The sequence below is a fragment of the Cebus imitator genome, unplaced genomic scaffold (assembly GCF_001604975.1).
Source record: "Cebus imitator isolate Cc_AM_T3 unplaced genomic scaffold, Cebus_imitator-1.0 Scaffold67, whole genome shotgun sequence".
In the NCBI taxonomy this organism is placed as follows: Eukaryota; Metazoa; Chordata; class Mammalia; order Primates; family Cebidae; genus Cebus; species Cebus imitator.
The window spans coordinates 3,122,900-3,147,030 of NW_016107382.1; the positions used below are offsets into that span (position 1 = coordinate 3,122,900).

Below are 24,131 nucleotides of genomic sequence, written 5' to 3' on the forward strand. Positions count from 1 at the left end.
TGTATTAATTTATAATTTTGTCTGTAACTTCTTTCTTGAAATTTAACCCTGCCTTTAAAATCCCTTGCTTACAACCCATCAGGGAAATCAGGTTTTAAACACTAGCTGTCCAGTTGTCCTTGCATAGCACCCTGCAAATAAGCACCATGTTTTCTCTTGCTGCAAACCTCAGTGTGGGCGTTTGCTTTTACTGTGCCAGATAAGCAGACCCAGGCTTGGTTTGGTCAAATCAGCCAGCCCACAAGGTGTCCCTACCTTTGCCCTTTCTCACAAAGTCCTTCCACTTCTTCCTTAACCACCATTTAATAATGATTTCCTCTGAACTCAAAACTATTCTAGAAGGGCAGTGAATTGAATGGTCCCCAACAGAATGTGACTCCGACTACACCAGAAGCGTCCATCCTCTTGCACACAACGATTTACCTAAGCAAGGTCAAGTAGAATCCTTCTCGAGGTTGACAAGGCTGCTGGAGGAGGGATAGTTTTTCTCCTTCTGAGAGATCATAATTTTTTAAGAACTAGCTAAGTCAGGACCCTCCAGGAGCCATGTAGATGCCACACGGAGACAGTCTGTCTGAGAATAAAGCCAAGAAGAGGCAAACACAGCGTGATTTAGAATTGCACTCACCAACAGAGCTGCCACCACTCAGTGTTTTACATTTGAACTCACTCAGATCAAATGGAAATCGTTTATTTTCTCAGTTGCCATTAGCTGCACTTCAAGTACTCAATAGTCACATGTGACAATTGAATTAGACAGTTGAGATACAGAACATTTCTATCATCACAGAGTGTTTTATTGAACAGCATGATCTACAGCAAGAAACTGAGTTCTCATTTTATCCTCTAAACTCCTGGACCCAGCATTGCCTAGAGTTGGATCCACTTTACATTTCATTTTGATTTAAACTAAAATGGTGAAAGTATGTTGAACTTTTACTTGTGACCTTTAAAATTTTACGACAGAAACTAGCCCTCCGTCCTTTCCCTCACAATCAGATTCAGAAAACACACAACCTTCTCATGTGTTTCCAGATTGTTTTTTTCTTTTTCATGAACTATCCTGAGAAGACTCAACCTCACCGTCTCCTTCAGAAAATATATACAAACACATAAGTACACACATTTACCATGAAAAGAAATTTGAGGCAGGGGGTTGGTAGGCGTTATCACAAAGCCAGTCTCTAGTGTCAAAGGTAGCCAAAGCTGGACATTAGTGGCTAAAACAGATTTATTCAGTCATTTTTAACAGTAGGAGAAAGAGCAGAGCTGCATTCTGATTTGCACAGAGGTGACTGGGCAATTTAAAGCAGGGAGGCAAGTGAAAAATTACTTTCAGCCAGAATAAATGCTATTAGGCCAGCTCTGTCTGCTGGCTGGCAACTATTGAAGTTAGGATACTATTCTCTTACAGAGCCTGGAAGACAGAGGCTCTATCCTTCCTGATGATTATATTTCAAAGAAATGGCTTTCAGGCCCTTAAGACAGATACTCTTGAGTTGTATGAAATACATATATATCTCAAAGAAGCAAAGAAGGAATTTATCATTTTTTTCTTTATTTGTTTAGTAAACATTCTAAGAAAGGAAGATCTATTATCAGATGTTGAATAGAACAAAGGGAAAATCCTTTTGACAGCCCAGGGCTTTTCAAAGCAGGAACTCAAAAGAGAGCAAGGTTGTCCCAGAGACAGATCTTAGGTTGTTATAAGCCATGTTAAAGTTTGGTTAAGTCTTGGTAGTGCACGGGTTTGAATGAAGTATTTGTACCCAGAGTTCTCTGCAGTTCTATCTAGATTTTTCCAGAATGCACAGTCAAATGCAAATTATGTAATTTAATCTACAAGGCAACCCTCTGATGCCAATATCCTTATCCACTTTACAGATGAGGGAACTAAAGCTCAGAGGGCTTAAACTAATTGTCCAGGTCACATACCAAAAAAATTAAGAGGCATACTGGAATCCAGATTTCTGACAAAATTGTGTTTTTCCTCGTATCACACATAACTTTGTCTCCCTACAGATCTCCCTAATTTTTCATGCATGTTTCTGTAACTCGTTTTCATAGAAGTACCCTTGCCTTTAAATGACAAAGCCCGTAAGATGTGAACAAGAAGGGAAAAAACTCAAAAATGTCATAAACTTGCAATTAACAGGCAGCCTCTGTATAAACTGAAAGTGTGAGACTCACATCCATTGTCATCTCAGCAAATGGCTTGGTCCCAAAGTTGCTGAAGGGGGAAATTTGATTATCTTTGCTTCCCCAGAAGACTGATAAATCGAATTCAGACTGCTATTGTTCCAGATACAGTCTGAATCTTCCTTCCATAGGATTTTAATCAGCAGCAGCATTATGTAGCATGTGGGAGTTATTTGGCAGAAAGGAGACTCCAACTGTCACTGGCACATCCGCTCAACATGAAAGGAAAATAATAATACAAAATAATGGGGCTTTCTTATCTACAGAGCAGCTTCCCTCTGAGAAAGTCTGTGGTTTACTGTACTGCATCTTTACAACATCCTGTTACGTGGGTCAAGCAACTACTTGACTGTAATCTTGGGTGCTTACTGGCTGATTCCACCAACACTTTAATGTCTTTCATAGCTCTTTCTGTATCCCAACTTATAAATCCTATTTCTTCCTACTTTTCTATCTATTCTGTTCTCTTTACTGGTTAACTTTCATCCATCCCTCCCCATTTACATAGTCTCATCCTTCATTTATCTTTCTCAGTACTATGTTTTTTCCTTTCCTACTTTTATTTTACAGAGCCTAGCTAGGAAATTAGGATTTATACAGCAATAGAGACTTTAGTTCAATTACATCATCCGATTTTTCTGCAGTAACGGGCAAATGTAGACTTCGCTTTATTTACTCCCTTAGTCACCAAAAATCTATTGAATGTGTGTTTCAGGATTCGAAAGTGAGTAGCACACCTTTTCCTTCAAGCATGCAAGACAAACCAACAACTAATGACAATAGAGCGTGCTAACTGTCATCTTCTTACTGAGCCCATTAAAGTACAGAGAAAACACACTAAGTGTGTGGTGCCTATGGTGGCTGATCCCTAGAGTCAGATTCTGGAGTCAGGCTCAGAAACCAGTCACCAGGTTTCTTCAAAACCTTTTTTGATATGCCTCAATCCCCATCCTCACCCTGTTGCTCCATACACCTGGAAAGGTTCTGAAAGGAATATGATGCTCAACAGTCTTGCCCTCACCCGAGGATGACATTGACTGAGTTCGCCTGTTAATTCATGAGTCAGCATTTTAAGTAAACTAGGAGTCAAATGTAAAGTCCCCTCCTCTGTCTCTCTCTCTCACACACACACAAACACACACAAACACACACACTTTTTTTTTTTCAAATTACAGGGAATATGAACAATGAACATTTGTTTTGCTTCCTGATAGGACCAACATTTTTTTAAAAAAAGTGTCAAGACTCTCTTGAAATTCCTGTATTTTGTCCAAAATGTGTAGTCAAAAGTGATGAACTAGTCATTGCCAGTTTTACACCCTTGTGTAAGAGATACAATTTATCAAATGGCAGCGAGAAGGATGGTTAGAAAGAGAAATGATCATGAATTACACACTAACTCAGTAGTAGAGCCATCTACAAAGATACCATTTCCTTTCCCTGTCTCTGGACCAAATCATCTAATTTCAAAAACTCAATTGCCGAAAGACAGAGAAGATGCCTTCTCTATCATGGCATTGCCGTCAGAGTGTTCAAGCTTTAGAAAAGAATATCTAAAGTAATGAATGCTTGCAAAAGAAGATCTATGCTGTCTCTACAAGGGTGGAAATTCAGTAAAAAAGAATTCCTCCTTCAGAATTAATAATAGGAAAAAAAACCCTATTTCATTAGCATTGAACCCAAAGAAAAATCAGGCAGCAAAACCATTCTGAGTGTCTCAGATAAGGCCTGAAAATCAGAATCTAGTCACTTGGGATCCTGAGAGGAGTGATACTGTTGTTGAGAGTTTATGCTGAGCATAAAAATTAGGTAGCAAAAGGTCGCTATATAGGATTGTAATTTATTTCTTTTTACGGAAATAATAACCTTCTTTTCCTTTTTCTTTGTATAAACAGAGTACCTGGGACATAACAGATGCTAAATAAATGTTTATTGCATAAATGAATAAACATTATTTTCAAGTGCTCCAAAACAAGGTTTCAAATAATTAGCTTAAAGAATTATAAATATAAAAAGTCTTTTAGATTCAAAAACCATAACCATGGAACTAATAAAAACTGCATATGAAAAGTTCAAAACCCACATATTAACCTCCCAATAAATTTGTTAATCTCAATTTGCAGTGACAACACTGTTATTGCAAAACCAATACATCTTAGGCTAATGGGCTATCTGCTTCAGCAAACATCTTAGAAGCCTCACTGTTTTCACACAATGAACTTTTCATTCCTGTTTATGTCTGAGACAGGAGTGGGATGTGGAGGCAAGATGCTCTGCACCATGAAATTAGTCAGGGACCTTGATAGTTTCATCTGCAGGTTCTTCCATTCCCCATCACCTCAGAGTTCTCCACTGGATGCCCTCCATTTAGCCAACAGAAAACAGAGACAGGGCAAATAGTATGGGATGTTTTGTGGTTCAGGCAGAGAAATGGGTACATTCCTTCTGCCCACATTCCACTGGCTGGAACTCAGTTTTGACTTTAAGTCACAAAGGCTGAAGAGGTTCATTTTGATAAACAACAGGCACTGTTGATTTTTAAGCCGAGAAACGACCAAGACGATAGTGGGGAATTACATTGGCCAAGCTGAGTAGAAGAACATAGTGAAGGTGTGGGCTAGACACAGGGAGATCTGTTAAGAAGCTACTGCAGTAATGTGGGCAGAGAATGATGAAGGTCAGACAATAGTAGTAGAAAAGAGTAACAAGAAAGTGATGAATTTGCAACATACACTGACTGACTTGTTGACTGAGCAAGAAAGAACCAAGTGATATTCTTGGGGTTTACAAATTTATAAAATTTGGGTGGTCCTTTAGTTAACTCATGCATTATTTGTTGGTTTATTAGTTTTTATCTCACAGGGATTATGATAATAAAAATTTAGATGTGAAGAAAAGTGTACAGAATGCAGGGTCTGTGGGAAGTCAGGGAAAGCTAATAACGAGTCAAGAAAACACAAAGGGAATATTCTGAAATCCTGTATATCACACTGAGGATTTTACCCTCAATGTGTGATCACAAATTAAGTGTCAAAAGGGGAAACATTATATCTAAATATTTTCCCCCATTTGTTTTGTTTTGTTGCTATTCTCCACAACTGCCAAACGTTCAGAGGCAAATAAAATGCTTGAATAAATCATTCCATTTTGGCTGTGGCAACTGGCTTACAGTATGCATTTTGGGAAACTCTGTAAAGATGTTATTTTTAGGGCTTAGAGGAGAAAAACTACCTGGGGAGGCTAAATGGCAACCAATTAATCAGACAATTGATCTAATTAGTCACATTGTTGACATGTATTATAGCAATTAACTAATGCTCAATAAGTTTAAAATATATCATGCAAAGCCCATTACTTAGAGAAATGAGGGTGCCATTAATCCCTAAAAAAACATCTGTATTTTAAAGCCTTCCTTCAGCCTTTCTGCAATTCATGAGAGACAGGGACCTAGCAGCAGTACTGAGCATGGGGTGATCCCTTTAGTGCTAATAACAGCCACAGTGATTAACTTAATGTGAGAGTATTTCCATTTCCTTGAGCATGTCAGCAACCCCTCTGGAGTACCACCTGGGGCCAATTACCAGAAAATTCCAGAATATGAATATCCTCTCTGTACTAGGCCACTCACAATAAAAACAAAAGAGACTTTCTTTCTTTAGGTCTTCTACACAGTTAATTCTTTTTATGGAAAGAAACGAATTCACATACATCCCTCAGTTGTTCAATGCAAACTTGGAAGAGGTACTTTTAGGCATCTATGCTGTTTCTAGGCAACAGAAATATTTTTAATAAAACTTTCATTAATTTCTCAATAGTTATGCAATATTTACATGTGCAAGTATTCTATCAAACAAATACCTTTCATCATATTCATAGAATAGAACGTGAAATGCTCACACAGTAATAGATTCAGAGTGCAAAATGGAGGAGCAGAATTCCTAAACAAGAGTGTGTCATTGCTAACATAAAAAAACACCAAAGAATACTTGAGCTATCACGAACCAAGCACTCTTCACTTAATCCTTGTCACAACCAAATAAGGTAGGTACTAATACTGTGACATGGTAAAAGCCCCGTAAAACTGCATACCTCAACCATACCTAGGCTTTCTATTGAAACTGCTCTCTGTAATCCAAATGTGACAGGCAAGCAGTCCAAACCCATGTCATCTTGGCCCCTGCGGCTTGTAATAAGTAATTAAGGACTGTAATTTCCACCCTACCCAGACAATGTGTAAACAAATGCTAATTGTTACTTTTGTGAACCACTTAAGTAACAATCAGAATGTCCAAAGTCCCCTGGCCCTCAGAGTGTCCAGAGCCCCTCACCCTCATCTCCGCCCAGGAGGTGATTTACAGAATCCACTAGCCCTCAGAACATCTGAAGCCCCCACCCCTGCCCCTCATCCTCACTCCTGAGGTGGTTTTACGGGTATAAAAGGTCTTGACACCCTCCTTTCGGGGCCACAGGTTGGAGAGATGCGAGTCCTCCGTGGCCGCTGGCAATAAAGACCCTGCAATTTGGCATACTTTTGTCTTGGTGTTGACTTTCTATGCTCGGGCCAGTACAACAATATTAATCTCTATTAAGAGATGACTAAACTGAGTCACCAGAAGGTAACTTGCTGTAAGTCACACAATTTGGAAATGGCAGAGAAAATGCAGGGACTCAACTCGCTGCAAGGTTCACCCTTTTAACCTTTTGATGTCTTTTGGAGCAAAAAAGTACAGAATATCCCAGTATCAGAAGCTACATATGTGGTTTGTAGGATGGGCAGGGTATGGGCAAAAAAGAAGGACAATGGGTGAAACAGAAGTGTAGGCAAGAATCAGGTGATGAATTCTATTATCAGATATTTGGATAATAGAAATTATAAAACCATTTGCTAATAATTCCAGTAATAATAGTGATAAGCATAAGGCTCTGGATTTACACAAAACATGCAAAAGGTAATTGACAAATCAGAGATGGAGCCTCAGCCATCTTCATCTATTTCCAGTCTTGAAAAATAAATACTGTTCAAGCAGCTCTCCATTAACAGAGTCTGGGAAATAAAATTTGTTTACTTGTAATTAGCATTGGTCACTTCTCCTGGATTGTTGCTTAGATGCCAAAGATTTCTATCTACATCTAGCTTTCAGAATTTTCTGCCAAGGATCAACCACATATTTCTGATTGAAGTTTCCTCAGTAAAATTGTCTGTGACATTCTCAAAAATCTATCAAGGTACAGAATGTTCTGAATCAACACATGTTTTTATAAGACCAGTTTTCTCTTGATTATAAAATACATTTCAAAATCTGTGTACACGGGCAAATGTCTTTGCCACTATTGCTCCTAGTATGTTGTAATTACCCATGTACTATGTAACTTTTAACAAAACAACTAATTTTTATTTCAGATTACTAGAGCATAGGTAATTGAGAGCTATCTGTCATATGCAAACTTTAACCATATCAGAAATTTCTTTTTGTTTTTGTTTTGAGATAGAATCTCACTCTGTTTCCCAGGCTGGAGTGCAGTGGCACAATCTTGGCTCACTGCAACCTCCGCCTCCTGGGTTCAAGCAATTCTTCTGCCTGAGCCTCCTGAGTAGCTGGGACTACAGGTGAACACCACCACACCCAGCTAACTTTTGTATTGTTAGTAAAGATAGAGTTTCACCATATTGGCCAGGCTGGTCTCAAACTCCTGGCCTCATGATCCGCCTGCCTCGGTTTCCCAAAGTGCTGAGATTACAGGTGTGAGCCATCATGCCCAGCCATAAGCATACCAGAAATTTCATAAATGCATACAATGCACACATTCTTTTTACACTTTCTTAAAGTGGTGAGATAGATGACCACAAGTGCCCCAAGCTAGATTTCCCAGTGAGGAGATACTGATATGGAGATAAACATGAGGGAAGATTATCAAGGACTACTTTTGTTCCTAAAACACTGGGGGCTCAGTCTAGGTCCCATTCCTCCCTCCGCAGAAAGCCAATTACTGAGACAACAAGTATTGCCAGGGAAGGTTATTCAGGTTCTGCAGCCAAGGAGAACAGGATATCAGTTTCAAATCCATCTCCCCAGCCAACTAAAATTAAGGTTTTCTATAGCAGGACAGAAATGTAACCATGTGTGGGAAAACAGGAATTAGTTGGAGAATGGGGGTAAGGGAGAGGTGTTAGTCCAACAGGAAGCCAGGGGTCAGTTACGCAATCATGACAGATGAGAAGGCTGGTGTCTCATTGTCCAGATGTGGTGATCTGGTAAGTTTCAGTTCACTGATAACTCTCTGGAAGGCCTGATGTTTAGTTTTCTGAGAAAGGATCTCAGATAAGACAAATGTAAGTTTCTCAAGTTTGAAGACTGGGAGGGTTGATTTCTATGTTCGTTCAAAAAACCATAAACATTAATTCTGTGGGACAATTGGGCCAGCATCAGTTCCTCTTTTCTATTTATCAATTCTTCAATTATGGGGAATCAGGACATAGATCTTTCTGGCTGCTTCATGCTGAGGAGAAGTGTTAAGGGATGTTTAAAAACTTAGATAACCCACATTTAAGCATTTTATTAAACCTATTGAGTTAAAGAAGTTTAAGAGTCAAAGCTCCTCAATTTCTCAGCTGTTTAAGCATCTATATGCCCATCCTTGGAGGCTGTGAACTAATTTTGTTCTTCAAAATTGGCCCTTACAATCTCAACACCCACTATCTCTTCTGTAATATTTCCTGATTCTAGAGGCATTAAATAGTTTAATTTCTGGCCCTGTGTTTCGTGAAAGCAATTCATTTTGATTTTCACCTTCTCCTAGGTCTGAAGATGAGGCCTACACTGGTGTCAATGTTTTAGATTTACTCAGGGGCCAAAGCCCTGTAATTTAGCGCAAGGATTAGTTAACAGGACGCCTATCAAAAAATGTTAAAAGCATCAATACATTTGGGCAAAACAGAATCACAAGTCATTGAAAAGCAATAGTTATTCATTGAACCTAAGTGCTAATCAAAAGACTTTAAAAGCAATACAGAAGTAAAATTCTAATACAGGAACATTCTACCCATAATTTGCAGATAGACTACTTTGCTATAAAAGAAGTTTCTATCTATAATATAAATGATCAAGTATAGTATATGCATTTATGCTAAGAATAGAAGACAACATTTAATTAAACATTTAGAGACTTAAAAAAAGAACATTTAGAAATTAGTGTTTCAGTTTACTCATGCTACACGAAGTCCTGACATTCTCACTAACATACCACAAATTAAAACGCTGTGATTTGGCGTCTAGTAGCTATCACCTACTGCACTTCAAACCATTGTATTAAAGTAGTTGGGTTACTCCTTGCATATACCTAATCAGTAGCATTTTACTGACAGAACTGTGACCAAAGCATTAAAAATGTTTTTATGCCAGATTTATCAATGTAAAACAATTAACATTTTTCTTTTTCATTAAAAAAATATATGCAAATATGAGTTTTTGAAATTCAGGATGAGGATAAATAATCTCCTTTCTTTTAAATACTATACAATAAAACAAGGACAAAGTAAGAAAAGCAAACAATAATTTATTTTCAGCCATATTAAAAGGCGATACTATATATTTCCAAGATTGCTTCTAGATACAGTATTGACAGCCGATTAGATAACTTTCACCAATAGAATCTTCAAACCAGAGCAACACTTGTACATGCTTTATTTTCAAGTACACACATGAAGGCCCATCAGTGATAAAAGGCTTAGGATAAAAAAAAATCACTAGAAAGTTTCACAAGTTTTTATTGCTACTTCATCTAAGAGAACGTCACTAAATTTTAATAATGGTAAATATAACTAAAATAGTTTGAGGGAAATTCTATTTAATATAATTTCCTTAAGGACAAGGCCAATGTTTCCTCATCATTAAAACTTTGTACCCATATCACAGTTTGTCTTCATTACCTAAAGCAAAAGATCTGAAACCCGCTCACATTATTGATTAAATTGAATTACTTTGGAAATAAACACTACTTAAAAATTTCTCTTCTGACCTACTTTTCCAAACGACAAAATAAACAATGTACTATTGCTGTTTAAAACTTATAAAAATAAGTCTTTATTTTGAAGTTCTATCTCTCTCCATATTATTAGAGGTAAGCAAAACCAATCCAGCTTTAAACGGCTGGTGTGTTCTATCATTTTCTGGAGGCATGACGAAGGTAGTTTAGAAATTTTAGATAAATAGAGCAAATGATGAATTGTTGGAAATTCATAGAAAACAAAATAGCTACTATAGAAACAAATAAAAACCTTCCATTAGAAACTAAAATCATCAGAGGTTTTATACATTTGTGTATGCAGGTGAAACCCTAAGGAGAAAAAACAGCAAATAAATGAAAATTAAAAGGAGAAACAAATAAACAGAAAAACAACTCTAAATTTTTCTTCTATTCAGTTTAACTTTGGAAGTTATGGTGTTACCCAGAGCCTAAATACACACACACACGCACATGCACACACACACACATGGTGGGGGGGGGGGAAGAGAGAGAGAGAGAGAGAGAGAAAGAGTGAGAGAGAATATTTTGTTCCTGGTACACAAATTAATGTCTTTATGTCCACCAATACCACTACACATTCCATACAATTAAGAAATTCACTTCAGGCTCATGCCTATAATCCCAGCATTTTAGGAAGCCAAGGCAGGAGGATCACTTGAGGACGTGAGTTTGAGACGAGCCTGGCCAACATAATGAAACCCTGTCTTTACTAAAAATACAAAAATTAGCCAAGCATGGTGGCGTGTGCCTGTGATCTCAGCTACTCAGGAGGCTGATTGACAAGAATCACTTGAACCTGTGAGGCAGAGGCTGCAGTGAGCCGAGAGCATACTACTGCACTCCAGCCTGGGTGACAGAGCAAGACTCTTGTCTCAAAAAAAAAAAAATGTGTACTTCAGGCACATGACTAGTAAATACCTTGGTGCTAGTACTATCTACAAAGCAAGATAAGCATTTGTGTGACATTTGCTTATTTGTAGATAAAGCAATCTGAAAGTGTGCTAAATCTGGCTTCATGTTGAGCCATATTAAAAAAGAATTGTCAACCTGTTAATTTATTTCTTTACAATATTTATTTCACCTTCATCAAGACTGAGAGCTTTATCTATGAGCAAAGTTAATTAGCCAAATTTCTCTAATTTTCTATCAGACTTTAAAGAATAGTTTACTGTCTAATCTTTTTAACCTTCTATATTCTCTGTATGTACATGAAGGTGATAGAGAAACAGAAAAAAACATCTTCATATGACATGCTTAGACTTTCTATTTTGTCATAAATTTCCTTTTTAAATAGCAAGTCATTTTACTTTGGTACAAAAATTTATCATACAAGATTCTTTCTCACACCAAATTCTTTTCTTTAGCCTTTCTTACCAAAAATACATCTTCACATCCCTAAGTTTTTCCTATCTCTCTCCCCTGCTTGCTGGTTTCTTTCTTCCTTATTTGATAAATAGGCTTTCCAAGTCCATAATTTGAATTAACCTTTAAATAACTTCTGAATTTGACAAAAATTACTCTTTTTCTCAATATAAACATATATTCTTTGGCACATTTTATATACAGAATTTATATTAACTAGAATTCTTATTCTTAGTAATCTTAAATTTTAGTGAAAACCTAGGAGGCAAGAAATTCTGAACTATTTATCAGATATCAGCTAGTATTTTATAGATGAGAACAGTTCACAATTTTTAAAAACCTGTTTCTCCATATCATAACCATTTTTTAATTGGAAATGACCCAAACATCTAACGAGCATTGAAAATAATTTTAAGATTTTAAATGACACAAAACATTCACCTAGAAGCATTTATCCCATTTACATGTTCTCAATTCTGCCATTTTTAAACAGTTTATTTAGATTATTTCTCAAAACTAAGATATTAAACAAAGTCAATAATCATTTTAATCATTTCCTTGTTAACCACTTTTTATACCGTGAATATATCCAGTGCTCACCTAAGTAAAAACTAAAATTAAACATATGGGCATTTTCCCTAATAACTCAGAAGATTCAGCTCTTTTCATTAAAACAACATTAAATTAGCCTTATTTGTCAAATGAATCATACACACAGATTATTTTGTTTTGACTGAGTTTATAGTTTTATAAGCTTCTGTATCAAACCTTGATACCTCAAAATATCTAATAAAGACAAATATAAAACCCAAACAAAAATGTATGCTGACAATTCTGAGGACATTTCTACTTTTATTTTACTAATAATTTTAAAACCATCTTTTTTATTGAAGATTTACTCAAGTCACAGGACTTTGAAAAATACTGGACATATTCACTTAATTCATGAGTCCTCTTATATTTATGAGTCAATTTGGTACCCTGTAAAAACAACACATAACATCTAGACACATATACAAACAAAGATCCAATAGTTTTTGCTGCAGAGTCCTAGGTATGAGATAGCAATACAAACTTGCTGGTTTACAAATATGTTCACATGACTAACCTTTTGCCCTGATAAATAATACAATGAAGGCTATGAACCAAAACTTTGGATAAATCAGTTCCCATGGCAGTTCGACTTTAAAGGCCAAACTTCCCCGATTCCAAAGAACACTGGGGCCAAACAGCACCACAGAAGAGCATAGCAGTACTAACCAGACCCAACCCTGTTTAGAATAGCAGCGTAAAAGCACATATACATGGACCTCCATCCTTCTCTCCCTTCTTCAACAGCAAAATGAATTCAATTCTAAGACAGCACTACAGTACAAAGACATCTGAGATCAGACAAGATCAGGTGCACTCTGAGTGGAATGGCTGCAGACCTCACCCTGCTCCATCATTCCACAACCACATACAGACTAACCCAAAGTGCACCAAGGGGGCTGCACTCTGGAATCAAACCCTGACCTCCCATGACTACATAGACATATACAAACAAACAAACACCAAAACACAATCCAACTTCTGTAGCAATGAACAAGCCCCAAGAGTGTTCAAATTGAATCAGTGGAGGAATTATCCTTTCTCCATCAGCTTGGCTTGTTTAACCTGCAAACTGATTTGCCTTTGTAATTTCCCAAATCCGGAAGAGCCCTTCCCACGGTCTAGTACCAATAAAAAACACCTTTCTGGACATAAAAGTCAAAATTCAAAGGCTGTTCTTCCTAGGCAATCAGGAACATGACTGAGGCTGGCAGCAGTGGGCCCAAATGGGGAGAGATTAAAATCCACCTCTGGCCAAAATAGGCAGGTAGCTGCTTAGGGGTGTTTTGAAACTCTCCCAGACCATGGCAACTGAGACACAAGGAATGCATTCATGGTTATGGAACCAAAATTTGTTACCAAAACACCAGGAGTTTGGTCCCATTGCTCACTGCACAGAAGGCCAATCACTGAGACAAGTATTGCCAGGGAAAAAGGCTATCGGGAGCAACAGCCAAGGAGAACAAAAAATCAGTCTCAAATCCATCTCCTCAACCAATTACAATTAAGAGCTTCTCTAGCAGGACAGCAATGTAACCATGTGTGGGAAAACAGAAATTAGGGAGGGATAAAAGAGAGTACAGGTATTGATTGACTGACCACCTATGCAACTTACGACCATTCGACTTTACTACCACAATCGTTAGCCGTGACTGCTCCACGTCTGGCAGTGCAAACATTGCCCAGCTGGGCATACGACAGTGCGGACCAGCTTCCGGCAGCACTACCATCTCCGCGTGCACCATTTCAAGTGTACATATAGCCTACTCAACTTACGACCAAATCGTGTTACAACCGGTTCGCGGTCCCGACCGTGGTCGTAAGTCGAGCACTAGCTATAGTTGGCCAACAGGAAGCAGGTGGTGAGTTAGGTAATCAGGATGGATGAGGGGTCCAGCATCTCATTGTCCAGATGTGGTGATCTGGTACATTTCAGTTCATAGATACTATCTGGGAGGCCTAATGATTTGGTTTCCTGAGAAAGGAACTCAGATAAGACAAAAGTTTCTCAAGACTGGGAGGGTCAATTTCCATTTATTTAAAAACAGTATAAATATCAGTTCTATGAGACAACTGAGCTGGCTTTACTTTTATGGTCAAAGTAGAATAGGACAGTGGGGAGAGGAGAGCTGAAGTGCAGGTCCAGTGAAAGTCCCAGGTAATCACATGTCTCAGGACTGTGTTGCCATTCAGAGCTGTCTCAAGCTTCTGCAAGCTTATGAAACACAAGGATGTGTACATATGTATATATATATATGTAAGATATACATATGCGTGTATAGATGTATTCAAATATGTATGCATATTTTTATTAAAACCATGCACAGTGAGCCATGTTACACTATTCTATCTTGCTTAGATACTATACAAGTATTGAAAGATTACCTTTCATTCATTTCATTCATTAGTAACAAGAGTTAATATGTCTAAGATATTAAAATTAACTAAATTATACTTAATTATAAGATATTAATTTTATAAGACATTAATTTTAATGTCTTTGGAGATATTAAGATCTTAGACTTATAAGATAATTACAGCCACAGAGACATGTAGCTGGCAGTTTTAGTTCTATACCCTTAGTCATGGATTAAAAGAAACAGAAAACAAAAAAATCATTTCCAGAGGTCAAAAAGCTCTCCTTTCTAGCAGAAGGTCAGCTTATTCTTGAACAAATCAATCAACCAACAAATAATATTTTCTGTCATCTCTAACCCAACAGAATAGGTCTCCACCTAAAAAAGATCAAATAGGCTATTAAACCAAATTCACAAACATTTCTGGTACATTAGGAAATAACTTCCGAGTTATATAAAAACCAAAACCGAAAACAAAATCAAAAGCACAGAATCAGGGTGAAAAATAAAACAGAGTCCTTGAAGGTAAAGTTCCATTGCCACTTGGTATTTGCTGCAGAAGCCAGGAGAGGTTATTTGCTTCTATGCCTACACAGTTTAATTGGCTCTGGAAGGCGCATTTACGTGCATATCTTGGTGGAAACTCTAGTGCAAATGAACATATGAAAAGATTTTTTTAACTCATTGGTTAAAGGAGGACTATGAGACTGATTCATTAACCCTATAAAAAATAAAATAAAAATGAATGCCTAAACTAGATCTCGTCCACAGAAAGGAACATTCCCAACTTTGCAAAGTTCAACCTCAGAGCAAGCTGTTCTTCCTCTGATTCCTTCTTAATAAAAGCTGTACCAGCTCAGAGATCTACCTTCATCTGTACTGGCCAGATACCATGAGCCATTCTATTCTATCTTTATTCATGCTCAGCTGCCTTTCTGGATTATTCAAGCAATCTCCTGAAATTCCTCTTATTGTTTTTGTTAGTACTTTGGTTAAAACTTTTTACTTTATTTAACTCTATTTATTTTTCTCAAAATGAACATTCTTTCATTTTGTAGAATGCAATGTATATCAACTTCTTCAAATGTATATAATGTGTTACACTAGAAACAGCTTATCCTCTTTTCATGATTGTTGTAAATCAAAAGTAGAAATTAAATGACTGAACTCAACCTCTTATGGGATAAGAAAAAAGTATTCAAATTGTGCTTAAAATTTATTATTGGTGGAACCAAGAATCCATGAGCCTCTTTTACATAGTGTCTACTTTGATGGAAAATCACCCATTCAGGATGACTTGTCCCCTCCATCAGTCTTATTCTGACAAATCAGAGCAGCATATTGGCAGCTACAAAAGAGAATATATATTGAATCAGAGAGCATTTTCAAACTTTTTATCTCTTAGTTGCTTAGGGAATTATACTCTAGTAAATAAAGCACTCCACAACTTATTCTAAAAAATGTTCTGATTTAAAGTTTCTGACACAGCATGATACGGTTGATTGTGCCAATGGATTTTCCTTCTTAAGTCAAGAAAAACCGCACCACAATAATTACCTAATTAAGATTTGCATAATTATGATTACTAAATTCCAAGAGAACTATTGTAGTAACAATATAACAACTTATCTAAGGCCAATTATGTTGTGTTTCTGTTCTGCTTTAATTTATTTTAATCCAAAAGAGCAATAAACCTGATATGTCTAGTTGATGACTTAATTAACTACAGCATATTAAAAAGTTTGAAATTGTTATGATGCTGAAAACTTCAATGCCCTTCAGGGTGGCATCTTTATTCTTTCATCTTAAATAGTTTAGAATTTTCACCATTTTCACAAGTAAGGCTGTGTCCCAAATTAATATTAACATGCAACAAAACTTAATGATTCAGGGATGTTTGTTTGATAATGAGAAAGGGAAAGAACAGGGCAATATCACTTTCCGTGAAATGGAAAGAATTAGTTTTCTATCTTTGATAGTCAGACTGGAAAAGCAGCAATTCAAAATTGAAACTCTGTTAACTTTATGAAAGGAGCAAAAGCATTCAAGGACACAGAAAATAGGATCAAAGAGAAGGTGTGAGATAGATTTTATTCAAGGTCTTTGATTTACGTGTTTTGAAAACATCTCAAACTATTCTTGGAGAGGACAAGAGAAAAAGCATCTTAAAATCTTCAAGTGGATTTCATAGTTCAAAATCAAAGACATTCCACACAATTACAAAAAGAGGAAAATCGGAATAATCACAGAAATTTATCAAGCTAGAGTGGCTTAATTAGAATGATAAAAATATGAAAGCGTTTTTTATATTCTTAGTTTTAAAAAATGTATTGGTTTCATGGCCACCAAACATGTGGTCACATGTTTACTCATATTTGTAAACACTACACAATTTGAGAAGCTCCTAATATCCATAGCTATCCACTCTCCTTTGAATCCTCAATTCTTCTTCCCAACATTTTTTTATCACAATTAAGTATCTAACTCTTTATTCGTCCCTTTTTTACATCTGTCTTAATTTACCAAATAATTTTCTTTTCAGAGATAAACTGACATAGCTATTTCCTTTCACTTTAAGAATATTTGGTCTCAATATGATGATATATTCAGCTTTTAAAAACCTGCAAAATTTTTCCATTAAATTCAAGAGATCTGCATTTACTTTCTTTAGAACCATCAATGTTTAACATTTTGTGAGGATGATGGGTTCACACAGTCTTTTGAAAAAACTGTCATCCATGACATTTTAAAGACATTTGTCCTGAGCATTTCAAGCTATGAAAAAACTTTGATATTTAACTAAAATATCATCAAATGGGACCTAATTAAATGTTTTTAGCATTAATTACTTAACATCTAGACATCTCTAAACATTTATTTTCTACTGCCTATCCCTGTAGATCAGTTCCTTTTCTTTTTTTTTTTTTTTTTTTTTTTNTTTTCATTCTAACACCTGTTTACATGGAAAATAATCACAGACCTGGGTATTTCAGATTTTGAAGTTGGGTTGTCCATAAGAGTTAGGATTGTACACATTTGCTAATATAGGTTACCACTATTTTGATTTTTTTCTCACAACTATTAGAAACAAATATGTGAGAAGTTATATCTTTGATTATCACCACTGGAATATAGCAAATGTTTACAGAGAAACCCCATGCCTCATTTCTTCTCCCCTTGATATTTTTACTCAGAACATGTCAAAAAATACAATACTCACTAAAATAGGAATTTGTCATAATCACTTACTCCCCAGACAGAAACTTCTTTTACAGAAGAGTAAACTGATTCTTTAGAAAGAAAAGTTACTTTCCCAAATTGGTAATACAGATTTTGATTAAAAATGAATGTCTTTCCTATACTACTAAGCTGGGCTTTATTATTCCTTTCATTTTAAGGATCCCTTGGTATTCTGGATTTCTCTCTACAGCTCTTTCTTCCTTTACTTATAATTCCTGTGTGCTATCCTTCACTTTCCTAAACTTGAACAACCCTGGCTTGTGAGTTTATTAAAAAATTTTAAGGATGGATAATCTTTAGCAACAGCAGGGTAGTATTAAAATTACTCACTTAGCATATATAAGCATTTTTCAAAAGACCAAATAATTCAAGATCTAATGTTCAACTATGTAGTAAAAAGCCAGTGATTCACACCATCTTTTGCCTTCTTATGTTTACTTGTAAAGATTGTCTTAGCAGGAGAAGTTCTCCTTGTTCACTGTAGTTCCTTTCCCTAAGGCAACCTCTTCTTTTGCTTGTTAAGACTTCGGCATTTCTTTCTTGTCTCAAAGAAATAATCTTACTCTATAACAGTTGTGAGGGGTACAGGACTTTCTGATTAGAGAAAGCAATTGAATAAATAACCTGTGAAACATTTTTTTTTGTTGTTACAGAGTTTCAGGAATAATTACCATTTCTGAACAGCATTTGCATTGAAGCATATTTCTTATACTTTCTCGTGCCGAGTTTGGAGCTTAACATCTCTCATCTTAAACTTCAAATCAAAGAAAATGGGAGCACCAAAGCTCACAGATGTTTAGAGGTTAACAGTTTTTTTTTTTTTTTTTTTGAGACAGAGTTTCGCTCTTGTTACCCAGGCTGGAGTGCAATGGCGTGATCTCGGCTCACCGCAACCTCCGCCTCCTGGGTTCAGGCAATTCTCCTGCCTCAGCCTCCTGAGTAGCTGGGATTACAGACAGGCGCCACCATGCCCAGCTACTTTTTTGTAGTTTTAGTAGAGACGGGGTTTCACCATGTTGACCAGGATGGTCTCGATCTCTTGACCTTGTGATCCACCCGCCTCAGCCTCCCAAAGTGCTGGGATTACAGGCTTGAGCCACCGCGCCCGGCCGGAGGTTAGCAGTTTTAACATACAGACTACTTTCAGACAATTAGAACTCTTGTATTTAGCTTATAATTCTTAAAGTCCCAATTTAAGAGGTGTTTAAGACTCACAAAAGGACACCACTGAAATTAAATGCAAAATCTAAGCCTAAACTTTTTCTAATTACTGTCATTGAAACATCAGGGACTTTGTTTTAATGGCCCTAATTTTATGGAACTTGATCAATATTAAGTTCAGCAAGTGTTTCATCTCTAGTTTACATGTAGTTACAATAACAGTCAGCAATTCAAAATGAGGTCTGTCAACTCTAAAAACGGTGTGAGATTTTGTTTATTATAGTAAAGGTTCACGATAAAGACGTTAAACACTTAAAAAATATCAGTGTTAAAATATCTAAACATTAACTCACCTATAATATGTTTGAATTAAAACTATAGTTTATCTTCTCTTAAGAGATAAAGTATTAATTTGAGCATATTATTGATATTAAAATCTATCATGGTTCTCTTTCTCTCTTCCTCTCTTGTTAAGAAAACATGAGCTACTTCACCTGAAAGATATTTCTATTTTGCAAAGAAAATAAAATTTACAGTCCTCCAATTTGTATTTCATAAAATAATTTCTTCTTTCTTCTTTCATGAAACAATTAATGAATACCTATTACATAAATGCTATGCCTGTTCTCATAGTATTTACAGTCTAATGCTAACTACAGGCATAAAAAAGGGCATAAGGCATCCAAGATAGACTGGATAGGGAAAATGTGGCACATATACACCATGGAATATTATGCAGCCATCAAAAACGATGAGCTTGTGTCCTTTGTAGGGACATGGATGAACCTGGAAACCATCATACTCAGCAAACTGACAGAAGAGCAGAAGATCAAACACCGCATGTTCTCACTCATAGGCGGGTGTTGAACAATGAGAGCACATGGACACAGGGAGGGGAGCACTACACACTGGGGTCAGTTGGGGGGCAGTAGCGGAGGGATGGTGGGAGGGGAGCACTACACACTGGGGTCAGTTGGGGAGAGATAGCAAGGGGAGAGATGCCAGATGTAGGTGATGGGGAGGAAGGCAGCAAATCACACTGCCATGTGTGTACCTATGCAACAATCTTGCATGTTCTTCACATGTACCCCAAAACCTACAATGCAAAAAAATAAATAAATGAAAAAAAAAAGAAAGAAATTGAGGCACACAAAAAAATAAAAATAAAAAAATAAAAGGGCATAAGGTAATTTGAGACAAAGTGGAGTGTTAAAGGAACCCTCAAGAAGGTACATTTGACCTGAACTCAGACAGAAAAGGCTTCCTGGAGGAGTTGGAAATCTGAAAAGAGAATAGCAATTAGCCAGATGAGGAGGTGAGAAAAATAGCTTCTAGACAAAAAGAGTAGCATAAACAGTATATAGGAGGGTCAGGAGGATAGAAGACAGGGTGAGAGAGAATGAGAGAGCGATTAGAGCGTCTAAGGAAGTGAAAGAACACAATGAGAAATGAAGCTGGGGGAAACCACTGGCCTCCATACACAAGAGTGCTGTGGTTTGAATGCCCCTCCAAAACTCACGTAGAAATTGAATTGCCCTTGTGACAGTATTAAAAAGTAGGAATTTTAAAGAAGTGATTAAGGCATAAAGACTCTGCCTTCAGGAACGAATGGAATGAATGCCATTATCTGGAGAGTAGCCTCCCAATAAAAGGGTATGTTTGACCCCCATTTTCTGTCTCCCATGCATGTTTTCTTCCCAAGTGATACCTTCTACCATGTTATGACATAGAAGAAGACCTTCACCAGATACAGCCCCTCAATCTGCAATTTCCCAACTTCTAGGACTATGAGCTAAAGCAATCTTTTTTATATAAATTGTCCAGTCTGTGTTAATTCTGTTAGAACAGCAGAAAACTGGCTAAGACATGGAGCTTTGATACCATGTTGTAAAAACTGTTTTGTTTTTACCCTAACATCAATGAAGGGTCATGGGATGATTTTAGAAGGGATGTGGCATGATTAGATTTGTAGTTTACAAAGAGGGCTATAGCTCCTTGTTTCAGTGCTAGTCAAGCTGCAATGCAGAGAATGAATTTGAAGGGAGTCATCCTGGATATAAGACCATTTAGAAGTCTGTTGCCAAAATATAGACAAAAGACAAAACTGGCCTAGATTGAGGAGTGTTGGTGCATACGGAGAAAGACTTCCGAAACATTTAAATTTAATGTGATTTTCAGATTCATAATGATTTGGGGAAGGGAGGGAGATGGAGGAAGTAAAGATGACTTTGACTTAGGTAAAGGGTTCATGGAAATGGCATTAAATGGGCAAAATGGTGCACCTTTGAAGGTGTAAGCATGATTTCAGTTCAGAACATGTTATATGCGAGATGTCTATCTGTGTACATTTTCAGTAGCAGAGTCAGAAATATAATAGAGATTTTTATAATCCACTTAGGGAATTATCTTGATTGCACAAGATAAGAAATACAATGGAAATTTCTAGCATTTACTTTGGGACTTAAATCCAAGAGGCCCCAATAATTAAGGAAAGAGCAGAGAGTAAATCCTGAAAGAGAATTTGAGAAGAAATAGCCAGACATTTAAGAAATATAAAATGTAACAATATGGTATTACAGAATCCAAAGAAAGCAGATGCCATATTTGATAGGTAAAGTAATGATGCTCAAATGAGATTCACATACTAAACCCCAGAAACTGTGACTATGATACATTATATGACAAAAGGGACTTTGCAGAGATGATTAAGTGAAGGATCCTAAAATGGGAGATTTAACCAGATTATTACCTGGGCAATCCCCGTGTCATCACAAGTGTCTTTGTAAAAGAGAAGCAGGAGAGTTAGAGTCAGAGAAAGAGATATGGTAATAAAAACAGAGGGGTGGTGTATGAAGGAGACAGGGAGAGAAAAAGAGATGAGCCCAAAACCTCAGATGACTTGTAGAAGCTGAAAAAGACCAGGAAGTGGATTCTCCCCTAGAGAGAAGAAATTCGGCCTTGCCAATTCATTTCAGATGTCTGTCCACCAGGATGTAAGATATATTTGCGTTGTTTTAGGCCACACATTTTGTGGTAATTTGCAACAGTAGTAGAATATTTTGTTTTTAGTAGTAATAGTGATATTTTGTTTTTAGAGAGAAAAAATCTGGAAGCCTTTTCAGTCCCTCTGCTTTTAAAGCTGTAATGGAAAACAATTTCTGACAATCATATTGTCATTATATCTATATCCTATTGCAACACTTAGCTAACCTATGAAAGGAAGTTAACTGATGTGTAATGGGGTATTTCCAGGGGTAATTATGTCAAAGAAGAACTGATCTCTTTATGGAAGGGGATACAGTAGATAACACAAAACTATTAGCCAATAAAAATAACAACAAAGAGAGGGAAAAACCACAATGTGTCATTATAAAGGATGTAAAATTACACTTCAAAATCCACGAACATAACGAATGTTACACATAGGCAAACGAGCCAACCGAACCAAACCAAACCAAAAAATAGATACAGGTATTACAAAACACGAACAGGTAGATATAAAAATAAACCAAGCAATCTTTTTGGAAATTAAGAATATGGTCACTGAAATTAAAATTTCATAACCCATATATAATATTGTTGAATAAAGGAATTATTCATTTTAAAGATAATAATAGAAGAAACAAGAGCGTGGCATGAACATGGGGAAGCAGAAGAAAACAAGGAAGTACGTGACCATGAGGTGAATGCCTAGTCTCAGAGATCAGAGGCTTAAAGAACAGATTAAAACCTAAAAAGAAAGAAAAATAGCATCCCAGCACACTAAAGGAAAGAAAAGCTCAATACCCTTCCTGATTATTTTTCCAATATAATACACAGCTGGGCGCACCTTACCACATCCTAGTTGATACCAACTTTATCAAATTTTCCATTAATACCAAACTAGATTTAGTGCAATGATGGACTGTCTGCATGCCAAGCGTATCCTTCGCATAACTGACTGTGTAATGGCTGAAACTGGGAAATGAGGGCAAAAGTATCTAGCAGCTCTAAGGATTGTTAAGGATCCAATATTGGAATGATTGCCGGGGACACACAGAGGAACCTATGCAGATGAGTACTTAGTACAGAGTGGAACTTACAAGTGTTACATTGTGTCCCTGCTTGACCAGGACCTTATAAAAAGAATCCGAAAGAATCCTGGAGTTCCTAACTTGCACATTTCTAACCATAGATAGAACACTGAACAGATGTCAGGTGACTATCAAGCCCCTAGGTTCTAACTCTTACGAGACAAAAGTCCTCTGCCTTTCTTTGACCAACTCTCTTTTGTTTCCGGTTCATTAAACATTCAGTAGCATGATTTATTCTTCCATAAACCCATTTGCTCTATTTTGAGCTGAGTATCCTTAAAAATATACTCATTTTTTGATGCTGTTTTGAAATTGATATTTTGTCTCATTTAAACATTTTAGGCAGGGCACAGTGGCTCAGGGCTGTAATCCCAGCATTTTGGGAGGCCGAGGCAGGTGAAACACCCGAAGTCAGGAGTTTGAGACTACCCTGACCAATATGATGAAACCCCATCTGGCATGCACCTGTAGACCCAGCTACTCGGGAGGCTGAGGCAGGACAATCACTTGAACCCAGGAGGTGGAGGTTGCAGTGAGCCGAGATCGTGCCACTGCACTCCAGCCTGGGCAACAAGAGCAAAACTCTGTCTCAAAAAAATAATAACAATCATAAAAAATTTTAAATAATGATTAAAGTATACAAAATGCCAGGAAGAAGATGTCTTATACTTTTTTCTGAGTTCTGTTGCACAGTGTGGTGAATAAGGTTAATAAAGCATCACGCATTTCAAAATCTCCACAAGGGTAATTCCAAATGTTCTCAACACACAAATGTTAAGTATTTAAAGTGATGGATATGTTAACTAACTTGATTTAAGTAATTATTCCACATTGTATCCAGGTTATGATGTAACTTTGTAACTTGTAAATTTACACAATTATAAATTGTGTAAAAAAAAGTGGCATATTTTTGGAAAAAAAGAATGATAGTGTATTCACTACAAAGAGGAGTCAGAGGGTTACGAATCTTAAGAAAAAAGAAAAGGAAGGAAGGAAAAAAGAAGGGAGAAAGAGAGATGAGAGGGATGAAGGAAGAAAGAAAAAAGTTTACAGACATGGGAAATAGTTGAAAATTTACAAGATATATTGAATTGGAGTTTTGCCATCACTTCTTTTCTCTGCC

At 36.7% G+C, this 24,131-nt stretch overlaps 1 pseudogene; it reads left to right on the top strand.

Annotated features, from left to right (window-relative positions):
• The first annotated feature begins 22,576 nt into the window (after positions 1–22,576).
• LOC108305833 lies at positions 22,577–23,158 on the top strand (annotated as a pseudogene).
• The last annotated feature ends 973 nt before the right edge of the window (positions 23,159–24,131 follow it).